Consider the following 12,742-nt stretch of genomic DNA (forward strand, 5'->3'; position numbering starts at 1 on the left):
GCCACTGTTTGTTTGTTTGTTTGTTTGTTTATTTGCACAAACTCGACAAACAAGCGATTGCCCTTCCTTTCCTTTCCCTTTTGCCACGCTTTTGCATTACGTTCCCTTTCACTCAATACTTGGTTGATTCAAAGAAATGTTGCACAAAATGTGAAATACGAAAGCTTCTGCATTTTAACACTTGATTTGATATGCAAATATGAACAATGCAAACGTAAGGTGAAGTGTAAAGGCAGAAATGTCTGAGTGTGTGTGGAAATTTATGTGAAATCACAAAATTTATGGCATTTGCCGCTGTGACGTCTTCGCCTTGTTCTTTACGAGTATTTTCTTATTTTGCGTTTTTTCTCATTTTGGGTGAATAACTTTTGTGAGCACTGCCAAAAAGTTTATTTTTGTATCTAAGATAATAAATACTCTTTTTATAGCATAGATGCACATTTTTTTCATATCTGTGTGCAGGAAAATAAATTTCGGAGGTGTTTTGAAATAGCGCCATAAATGCCGAAAGCAATTCATTAAAAATATTAAAATTATTTTCATATATTTCTTAATTTATGTTTGCTATTAAGTGGTGGATAATCTACATAATAAATTAAAGATACATTTAAAAATTCAAATTAATCATTTAAGTTTTTAGCTTTTAATGAATTCAATCATCATTTAGAGTACTCAAATATTGTATTCTTAAGACTTACAGGGTATCCAGGCTTCGATTCTTAAATTCATAATCTACAAGCAGCATAGCTTCTCTTGCTTTCTCGCTTTACACTTACTTTGCTTGTTTGGCAAAGTTATACACTGTGTTTTATATGCTGTGTGTACTTTTTGGCACGTGACAATAAATTGTTGTTGTTTGCACTATTGCTGCTGCTGTTGTTGTTGTTGTTGTCTCTACTTCTTTTGCCGAAACTTGCTTGCAAGTTCTATGTAATTTTGCAGCCAAGTAGAGAGAAAAGTGTGTCATAAATGTCATAGTTAATATTTGCTGTTCAGTACGTAATTTACTCTATTTCGTTTTTATTTTTGTTTTTTGGCAACTGGCTTAAAAATGCCATGCAAGTGCAACGTGAGGTAGCATATCGTCTATACGAAATATTACTTCGTATGCGTCGTATATGGGTTTCATAAATAAAAGCATTGCACGCTCTGTCAACCTTGACCCGTTAGTCAATTTCAGTTGTTCGACAAAAGAAACCAACCCAAAAAAAAATATTGCTGAAAAATTGCATGGCATCGCATTTATGGATTGAGTGTGTGCTTGTATATTTGTGTGTGTGTGTACCTTTTGTCTGTGTCTGTGTATGTCTGTCAATCCATAACCAATAAACCACAAAAGCTACAAGCATCTGAGTACACATACCTTAAATTAGATGAATGCCCAGTCAAAGTTACGAGTATGGAGTACAAAAGAAAAACCAGAATTACAAAAAAAGCAACAGCAAAAAAACATAACAAGCATATTTCTGTGCAATCTGTGCTTCGTATGAAAAACTGTAAACTCGATTGACAACAGCAGGGAAAGTAACAAAACCAAAAAAAATAGCGCAAAGCAAAAGCGAAATGCACAACATTGAAATTGTATCCAGCAGCTACAACGTATCTTTTTCTTTACCCATATATCTATGAGCATCTTATCCAACGTAATTAATCAGAATATGGCCTACTGGCATGGAAAATGTAATCGAATCACTTTTGCATATATGTACATAATGTATTACATATTATGCGCACGCTGATTGAGTTTCTAATTGCATATGCTTGAGTTAAGAGAAATATGAAAATCGATCTAAAGAGAGATACATATAAAATGACTCTTGATTCCATCGATAGTTAATATGTGTTAAGGACAAAAAGAAAACAAAGTAAGAAAGCTACAGTTTAGTGTGCTCGACTCTGAGATACCCGCTACCCATTTTTAATAAAAAGCAAAATATTGCGGTATTATTCTAAAAATATACCAAAATAATATACCGCAAAAAACCAAAACTAGGAAGAAAGCTACAATTGAGTGTGATCGACTGTGATATACCCGATATCCATTTTCAATAAAACGATACTTAACAAAAATACTAAAAATATACCGCAAAACTACTAAAGTATACCAAACTATATTTGGTATATCGATACAGTACTAAATTTTAAACTAATCGCCAAAATATACCAGATTGTCCGTCAAAGCAGCTGAAATCCGTAGTAAGTAGGCATAATTGGTCATTCAAAAGTATTTCTAAAATAAGTTATACCATTTTTTATGCGATCCCAACTGAATTCTACAAAATCACAAATACAAATATACTGAAAATACAAAAATACCAAATTACATTTGGTAATCTATATACTGAAATAGAGGTACAAAAATATACCAAATATTTCTACATTTTTTATCTGTATATATATAACGTAAGATGCCTTTTGCCTGTTACATATATTTATAACAATTTAATACCCTTCTACCCTATGGGTAGCATACCATAGAGGTAAACAAAAACCCGGATTGTCAGTCAAAGCTGATAAAATTCGTAGTAAGTAGGCGTAACTTGCCATTCAAAAGTATTTTTAGAAAGTGCAACCGGCGCCAAAAAATTCAAACTCTATAGTTATACAATTTTTATCCGTTATATATATACTTTATAGGGTCGAAGATGCCTCCTTTTGCCTGTTACATATATTTCTTGCAGGCACAAAGTTATACTACCCTTCTACTACCCAATGGGTAGCGGGTATAATTATTCAACTAATCTTTGCCTTCATAGCAATTCATAGACAATTGAATATTACAAAAACGAAATCTACATTATTCAATGTCATATATAGATAAATTATGTTTCTAATGTGCATGTATGAATATATTACGATGGCATATTTACTTTACTCATCTACAGCTGAGCCTATAGAATTACGCCAACTTATCGCAATCCGAAAGTAACCTTGACTAAAGCGAGTAAACGAGACAAGTTCGACATGAAAAAAATTAAAATAATGTCTTGGCACAGCAGGAATGCGTACAAATCCAGTCAACAATCGACATATTGCAATTCGAAACTTGGGGCAAAAACAATCGCATAATACATATTAATCTCCAGACCTAAATCGATGGCGGGTGTAAGGCAACAAGAATAAATATATCTCAAGCGGGGCACACACACACACAACAAAAAAAAAAAGGAAAGAAAACAAGTAAGAAAGCTACAGTCGAGTGTACTCGACTGTGAGATACCCGCTACCCATTTTGAATAAAAGCAATATATTTTGCGGTATTATTCTCAAAATATACCGAATATACTGCAAAAAATACTAAAAATATACCAAATGGTATATGTGGTATATCGATATAGTACCGCATTCAAAATATACCATAGACGGCACAAAACACCAGATTGTCAGCCAAAGCAACTCAGACCCCTAGTAACTAGGCGTTTTTGCCCATACAAAAGTATTTCTTAAATAACTTCCACAATTTATATCTGATCGCAACCAAATTTTCAGGAATCATAACTACTATAGTTATTACCGTATATACCAAAATTCGTAACTCTAGTTTTAAAATTAGGCTTGTTATTCGATTTTTTTGATTTGCAGGGGCGGAAGTGGGCGTGGCAAAAATTTGAAACAAACTTGATCTGCGTGCAAACATAACAAATGCTGTCGAAAAAAAATTATAGCTCTATCTCTTATAGTCTCTGAGATCTAGGTGCTCATACGGACAGACGGACAGACGGACGGACGGACAGACGGACAGACGGACATGGCTATATCGTCTCGGCTGTTGACGCTGATCAAGAATATATATACTTTATAGGGTCGGAGATGCCTCCTTCTACCTGTTACATACATTTCCTGCCGGCACAAAGTTATAATACCCTTCTACCCTATGGGTAGCGGGTATAAAAAGTGCAACGTGCAATGTGCAACAATAAATTGTGCACCTTATGACGTTGTACAAAATACAAAAGCTCTCGACGAACATTTTTCATTATACGGGGTTTTTTTTCTCACTTTTTGGTTTATTCTTTTTCCCCATTTTACAATACTTTTTGCGTTTTTTTTTTGCGTTGTTTTGATTTTTATTTTTGCTCAGCTTTAGTTTCTGATTGTTGGCTGTGGTATTGTTGTTGTTGTTGTTGTTGCTGTTTTTGTTAGTGTTGCTTGGCTGACTGCACTTGGCCTAAAGTTGATTGCATGACATTGTTCTTAGTTTTCGCTTACATATCGCAGTTGTTTGGTGTACTCCGAACCCCCCACCACAAAAAGTCCTCATACCCTTTGCTCACAGACTTGCACACACCTTAGTTGTGGGCTGCGATTTGTTTACATTGATTTTGTTGTAGTTTACAATCACAAGACCCCGCCCAGCAAAAGCTCTTCCGACCATTTGCAATATTATTGAAAAACCACTTGGTTTGATCTTGTTGCTCTTATTGAACTTTGACTTCTATTCTGTTTGTGGTACTCCATATACTCCAGCATATATTTATATCTAGGAATACCCTGAAAAACGGGGATTTGGTTGATAGGACTAAGGAATACATATAACATAATTATAAAGCTAATTCAAATGCTAACTTAATTGAAAAATAAACATTTTATTAAAAAGAGTCATGTTTTAATACTGGGTATTTTGTTGCTCAGCAGACTTTTTCTTACCTTGTTGTTCTTCTTATATGTTCTTTTTTTCCTGAAATACTTGAGTGCATTTCAATTCATTTCGTTTCCCATTTTGTTTGGGCTATGCAATGATAAATGTTCAAGTAATAAACTTGAAAAATGCCCATTGTATGGCGCATTTGAGGTGAGTGCGGGGCGACCCTCAAGTGTTGAAAATCTCTGATGAGTTTTTCCTTCACGTATTTAGGCTAACGATTGGGGAACGAAAAAGCGCGATTGCTGTGTGAGCTGATGACTAAGACAAATAGTTTTCACTGCATGTGTCAGTATTTTAAGACCAACCAAGTTGAAATATGGCAGATTGTTCAATTTATCGAACTGTTTTTCCACTTACAACTAAACTTGACATTATTATTCTGAGTGCTTGGTGTAATTACTTTTAAAATTAGTCGAAAATAACTTGTGTATTCTTGAATCACTTGAAATCAACTCAATTTAAGAAAGTTTTCAGCGCATTTAAAATTATGATTAATTGTTGGATTTTATTTTACTTTTGAAGCTAAATTGGCTTGTGGTATTAAAACCTAGAATAAAGAATATATATTGCCTGTTTCACAACAACACTATTTAACCCAATTAACCAACATTTTTAATTGTTGTAGATTAAACAAAGTCTCTTCAGTTCAGCTCTAAAAGCGCTCTTAATGAATAAATATTAAAATCAGTCTTGAAAGACTAAAGATTATATCTAAATTCAGTCCTTTCTGTTCTTTCTACTTTTAAGCGAGAGATTATTTTTATCACTCTTTGTATTTGGAACAAAGTTAATGTCGTTAAAGTCAAGTTTTCAGTTGACTTTCGCAATTTTTTTAGTTATAGAACGTTTATTGTGAAGTTAATGAACTGTAAAGCTTCTTTCGCAATGTAAATATCGTTTTTTCGCAATGAAAACAAGCAATCAATTTTTAACATGCTGTGACAAAACTTTAAGCATATCGATTGTAAATAATGATAATGTGTTTCTATAATTTACTACTACTACTTGAGAACACTAAATGCGAGCAGTAAAAGAAATCAAACCAATAAAAACATTTGCGAAATAGCGAGCAAAAGGAAAATGCAATTTTCTTATAGCTTTCATAATAATGTCGCCGTTGATGTCGTCTAAGGAGTTATTCTACTAAGTGTATACTAAGTGTATAATAACAGTCGCAGCATTTTTAGATTGAAATGAATGTTGAAAATATGAATCAGTGTCTTCTACAAATATGTAATTAAATATCTTTACAAATTAGTTTAATTGTATTAGTTTATTTAAATTATCAATTAGAACTATGTGATCATAATGTTGAAATATGTACAAAATATTTTATATTATTTGGTAGTTAGTTATATTATATAATTAAAGAGCACGCCATTCTCTTTATTATTTTTTTTTGTGTTTAATATAGTTTACATACTGGTAAAGTTTTTTAAATGTTTAATCGATGTTCATTGATGTGCGAATGAACAATTTTTCAAGTACGAAAGGGTGTTAAAGTTTCGACTAGTCTCAAGTGTTCAATCAACTCATTGTTTTTGCACTCTCTCTCTCTCTCTCTCTTGCAGTATTTAATAAGTGTTAATCGAGCTGATGTTGGTTTCATTGTTGTTGCTGAAGCTTTATAAAATTGCATTGTGCGGTGGCCACTATTATTATTGTTGCTGCTGCCTAATTGAAGTGTCATTAATTTGTATGCATCAACATAATTACGCATAATTATGAATAAGTCATAAGCAATTTTAGTTAATTCCGAAAGAGTTTCGGGTTCGTTGCGTTGTATTCTCTCTTATAATCCTCACTCCTCACTCGTCTGTCTCGCTTGACGGAAGTGGTGAGTAACAACTACGATAACAACAGCAACAAGAATAAACTTCAACCAAACAAAATGTTTCAAGTAGTTGCCACAGACTGTGACCCGCTCTGTTGACCCCACTTACACATTGTTTTTTACTATGTTTTTCACTTTTTTTTGTTTTGTGTTTTTGGGGGGCTTCGTTTTCATGTGTTAAATTTGTTGCGTTGCTTGTTCGCTGGTTGCGCGTCAGTGATTTACATGCTTTATGCGAAGCATGAGCAGAGCCCATCCCAGATGCGAGTACGAGTATCTTTTTGGTGGCTCTCTTTATGGTCTCTGGTCAGCGCAATTTCCACGTGCTTCGCGCAAGCAAAACAAGCAAGAAATCGACAGTCGAGTGTGCTCGGCTGTGAGATACCCGCTATCTACACTCATTAAGATACAAATAGTGTGGTATTATTCAAATATACCAAATTAATATACTGAAAAGTATTATAAAATACTAAAGTATACAGAATAGTACGAAATATTATTTAAATATACCAAATTATTATACTGAAAAATACTATACAATAATAAAATATATCAGCTAGTATGCTATTGATAATATCAATTTGATATTTAAATATACCACTAATACTACTAAAGTATGCCAAATGGTATGGTATTATTATTTAAATATACCAAATTAATATACTAAAATATTACAAAATACTAACGTATATCAAATATTATGATTTTATTGTTTAACTATACCAAATTAATATACTGTTACAAATACTACAAAATACTAAAGTATACCATTACGTAAATATGGTATTTTGATATAACAAGAACCGCAAAAATAGGTATACAGCATATATCGTCGTGTTTATACGAATTTATACATACACATATATTCTTTATGCCTTTTATATACTTTTCCTGCCAGAATGTTATAATACCCCTCTGCCCTACAGATGCCGGGTATAAAAATCAGAGAACAGCCTCTATTAGAGTATCTTCTCATGTGCATTATTTTCATTTCCATACTGTTTTTTTTTATTTTTGGATTAATCTTTTGGCTTTTTTCGGTGTATATAGTACATTTAATTTATTTAAATTTTGTCGAGGTTTGTTGAACTTCCTGTAATTTGTCATTGTTAGTGCTCATGTAGTCATTAATTTGATGCGTTATAATCTATTTTAATATTCGAAATTATCAGAGATTCAATGAGAACTAAATTATTAGGAAATTTTATGAACTTGGTGTACTATAGATTCATTAGAGAACAATAAAGAAACATATTAGAGCATGCATTTTCCTATAAATCTCACTTAGCAAAGTGATTATAAGTTATGATTCTCCTCGTTTCATTGCAGTTGGGATCCAAAGTTTTTCTCATGAAAACTAAAATTGTTAACATCCTTCTCATTTACTCCTCTTTCCTTGGTTGTAGTTTTTTTTTGTCTTAACTAACCTATTCTCCGTTTAGCTTCGGAGTCACGTACAAAATTAAAAAAAAATACTCTCGTCGTCAAATTGATTTTTGTGGCAAACAGAACGTCGAATAAATAATCAAATCATCTTGGCCATTCATCGTTTCGTATATATGTATGTATGTATGTACAATATATAATATAGGAGCGGCGGCGCCAAGCCAAAAGGCTTGATTTGCTACTCCATAAAAACCCGAAAAATCAATCTTCGCTCTCTTCGACCCATCAAAAACGGAAAACGCCCCAAAAATTGTAGTCATTAGTTTTGGCAAAAAGGCGAAAACAAAATGCAAGAGAACAAGAGCCAAAAAAATAAAAAAGAAACAACGAATTTATGTACGTGTGTGGAGTAAAGTTCATGACCACGAATCAAACTACTTAGCCAAGTTAGTGCGGTTCGCATTTGAGTTGCCAAGTCGAGTTGAGACATGAATGTGGCATTGTTTAAACTGCAATAGCGCCACAATTCTGAGCTCTGTGCTCTGACTCTGACTCAGGCTCTTGGCTCTGTCTGTGCCTGATGAGTCGCATCAATCAGCGCAGCCATTGTCTGAACTTGAAATCGACTTTTAAACAGGCAACGCGGCCAGAACAGAACACAGAACGAAACGGTAAGAGACAGGCAGTTAACTTGGCCAGAGAGCGAGGCGAGGCAAGGCGAGGCAACCGCAACATAAAAGCCTAATGATCAGCGCCAGCGATTGAGTTACATGTAGCAAATCTGTGGCGATCGACGCAGTCGCCACATTGAACAGCTTGAACGGCTTCAACTCCTTCAAGTGGTCGAAGTTCTCGATCTGCGTCTCGTGCCTTTAACTGTCCACAGTTAATCACGAACTGGCCAAAAAGAATGCCGGGATTAAGCACGAAAAAATAAAACCAGGGGGAACCAGTTTCTTTTACAGCGCCGGCAAATGGAATACTTGACTGTCGTTTGTTTTTCTTGATACCCTTGACAAAGGACTCTGACAAGCTAATTCATTAGCCGACAATGGACTAAAAACCGACAACTGAATGCAGTCGAAAACTTGGCTTATAATTCTCTAGCCAGCTAAATGTTGTCTAATCGTTGGATCAAGTTTTAACTATTGGGTAACAATAATAAATCGTTGTGATATCTTTGATGGCATTTAATGAATTGTAAGGGTATTCGAATAGTGCTTTATATTAAAGTCTAATGCAAATATAAATTTTAAAATAAACTAAACGAATTCCGTGCTCTAGGAAAGTCTACTTTTTACCAAGATTATTAAATATTATTAACTAGAAACTTTTGCTGCAGAGCATTAAAAGTTCGACTTGGGCATAGTTTTTGGGAGGAATTTTCTTGTTTTTGTAAATCAAGTTTGCAGCTTTGGGAAGTTGTTGGCGCTGCTATGTTTGTTATTCAGCGGGACGTGGCGCAACTCGTTTTTGGTCTTGAGGCTGTCTTTGGCTGCTGCTTGGCATATTTGTTGGCCAACAACTGCAACAGCAACAGCAATAGCAACAAAAACAGTCAACAAGCAAAACGTGCACGCCAAAATATGCAACTGCAACAAGAACCGCAACAGCAGCAGCAACAGCACAACAGCACAACGAGCAACAACAAGAAGAAAAACGGCAACAATAACTTGCAACAATGGGGCAGCAGGCAGCAGAGAGCGCCTTGGGGCGCGTCGTCATTCCGTCTAGCAATGTTTTGGTTGACTTGTTAGTTGTTGTTTTTGGCTTTTTGCTTTTTATGGTTTGGGGTCGTCCTGCTTGCCTTGGCTATCTGCCAATTGTTTGGCAAATTAACAGCGAAAAGGAGTTTGCAACTGCAACCACACACACACACGCACACGCACGCACACACATCGCTTTTCGATGTTGTTGTGTTGCTCCTGCTGTTGCCAGCTTCTGCCAGTGATGTTCTTATTCTTCCTCGACTCATGCTGCTGCATTGCGTGTCTTGTCTTGTCCTTCGCTCAAAATGTTGCCAAACATTTAAATATGCCTTTGTTTGGATTTTCAGCTCAAATGAGCTTGTCGTGGTCCAAAAGTTGCCGCCAGTTCAGACGCTCATCGTCTGCGTTCCACGATAATCTTTTGGCCTGCCACTTTATTGTTCTTCGCTATCCTGCCAATAGCTAAAGCCAACAATGGGTATGCACGAACTTCACAACCATTTCAAGCTGAAACTTGAATTGTTAAATGATCAAAAACTTGAATTAAATGAATTTTGTAAATCATAACAAGCTTCAATTTTGTTGACATAATTCAAATAGCTTCAGCTATTAGAGGGTATTTAGTAGTCTGGCTTTAACACCATTTTCGGTTGTGGTTTCGCTTTGTTGCTGCTTCTTTGGAGTCGTCTTGTGGTCCTGGATTTGTGCGTTTATCTTCATTATGCCATTGAATTTATTCATGCATCCATATTTAGTTAAATTACACGTTCGCGATAAGCTCAGGCAGACCGCGAACACTCGAATCCAATTCAATCCAATCCAATCCAACTTCAACTTCAACTTTCAGTTGGACTTGGCTGTTTAAACTAATTAGTTGAGGGTCTGTGTATGGTTTTGTGGTTCTTGTTTTCCAGGAATAAAATCCCTTCACAGTTTTCTTGCATGTTTACGTACATATTATTAGGCAATCACGGCTTTGCACACACTTCAATATTCTATCACATTATTAAATTGTACGACTGGTATTATTTTCAAATTTTTCATTCTCGTTTTTTTTCTTTCTTTGCAGGTGAGCAAACAATTTTCGTTGGACAGCTGCAACATCTTTTTTGGGTAAATGCCTTTCTAAGAAGTTTGCAAGTGTTTTTCTTGCAAATTATTGGGTTCTCTTGCCAGTTCGTACAACTTCAGCTTTAACTTTAACTTGAGCTTTAATGTTAACGCATCCCTCGATGAATGTTGCTATCCTCTTGTACATTTTCATAATGATCAAAGAGTTGGCTGAATGGGACAATGACAAGAGTTATTATGGACCATGATAAACAACAAATTGTTTGCAAAACTGATTGATTTATCAGGAATGAAAGTTGGTGGATAAATATTTGCGCAAAATTTACGCTTGCTTATTGAATAATCTTCGCAGTCCAAATATGATTTGCTTCTACGATATATTTTAATTTCTAAGAGAACTTTAGCATTTTTAATTTAAACAAAGGTATAAAAACGCCTAGAGTAGTAAAAGTTAATTTAATTTTATAGCTGTTAGAAGTCAGACATAAAAACCTGAAATCAATAAATTTTTTTTTTTTTAGTTTCCGTAAAATTTTGCCACTTCTTTAGTGTTCATTTTCTGACCATATGGAGAAACAATAAAAACCTAAAAAAAAATAAAGAGATAATGAGAGAAAATCCATGCTAAACCGGCAACTGCATCGTCGTCAATTGGTTAAGCCAAATGTCAGCAACTTTTTAGTCGCATTTCGAGGCGTCTGCAGCTGGTGCTTTTTTTTTGTAACAACTCTTTTATATATAGAGATATATACATACGATATGTGTGTATAAATGTCGTTTTATAGGTTAACTGCTTTGGCTTTGGCTGACTTCACCTTCTTACGCTCGATCGGTTTACAACAACACGGAAAGCAACAAAGAACTTTAGGTGAGGCAGTGGCGAAACAATAAATGTGAAATAAGCTCTGCTTTTTCGTACTTCAGCTACATCAAATAAAACAATAAAATATTGACTTATCTTTACACAGCAAATCAATTTCAAGCACAACAATAAGACCAAAAGCATAAGAAGGCGCACAACTTGAGGCAGAAGCCAGTTAGACAATAGTTGGCCAAAACGGAAACTGGTGGTCAGCTTGGCTCACTGAACTGTTGCTGCTGTTGTTGCTGTTGTTTCTATTGTTGTCGTTAAAGTTTTGCAATTAAAATGCCATTGAGGTGTTCTGTTTGTTGTTTTTGTTGTTGTTGCCGTTTTGCTTTTTGTTTTGTTTTGCTATGTTGCTTGGCAGCTGGCTTTAATGAGCTAATGGTCTGGGCCATGTTGCTTTCAAAGACACAGTGAGCCACAAAAGTTGCTTGAACAACTTTGTTTTTTTTTTTTTTTTTATTTTGGCCGTTCATTGTTTGGCTGGCGATGATCTATCAAATTGTATTAGAAAGTCCAATGATTTAACTGTTCTGCATTTAAATTTGTAATAGTCTTTGCCTGATTTTAGAATGTTGCGCATTATTCATTTTCTGCTACATAATTTAAATGTGTTCAAAACCAAATTGGCTCACGAGTTTCTGCAAAGTTTTAGGAATCATTAACTTCTGTTTAAGCTGTTAGATTGTTATTTGTAATTAAAGGTTACTTATACGTATAATAACAAGTATACGTTCAACAATAACAATATGTGGTAGGAAATGTTTACACAATAAGTAACTTGAGAAGAGATGAAGCGATGATCGACAGTCTTTGATAGCTAATCACTAACTATCTAAAGATAGATCATCGATAGTAAGGTTAAATAAAAACAGTTAACCATGCACCATTGATGATCGATAGTCGTCGATAGTAAGTTTAATTACGAACACAATAGTACAAGTAGAAAATACTAAAAAGATCTTCATTTACAAATCAAATTACTGATATTCAAGTCATCTATCGATAGTACCGATAGCGATATCGATAGTTTCCCACCTCAAATTTTGAGTAATAATTAAATACTTGTGCAACTGAAACATACATTTTTTCACTTAAAGTGTATCGATAGTTGACCACCTTAAGTACTCTTTAGTATCTATTAATTATTCGTGTAACTATAATATATAAATTTTCGCTTTGTATAGGTTATGTTTATCTAAGTTATTCTTAATTTAAAAGATTAGTAATTG

At 34.4% G+C, this 12,742-nt stretch overlaps 1 protein-coding gene and 1 long non-coding RNA gene across 4 annotated transcripts in view; one reads left to right on the forward strand and one right to left on the reverse strand.

Moving 5' to 3' along the window:
- Positions 1 to 12,742, forward strand: part of LOC117574052 (furin-like protease 1) — a 164,208-nt gene that overhangs the window by 6,238 nt on the left and 145,228 nt on the right. The gene's annotated exons all lie outside the window — the stretch shown is intronic.
- On the reverse strand, positions 4,192 to 5,067 carry LOC127566233 (uncharacterized). Its single transcript, XR_007955509.1, has 2 exons — positions 4,648 to 5,067; positions 4,192 to 4,519 (listed from the first exon to the last, which is right to left on the reverse strand). It is a non-coding gene; the product is annotated as an uncharacterized LOC127566233 (long non-coding RNA).

Source organism: Drosophila albomicans, chromosome 2R (genome assembly GCF_009650485.2).
Source record: "Drosophila albomicans strain 15112-1751.03 chromosome 2R, ASM965048v2, whole genome shotgun sequence".
Lineage (NCBI taxonomy): Eukaryota > Metazoa > Arthropoda > Insecta > Diptera > Drosophilidae > Drosophila > Drosophila albomicans.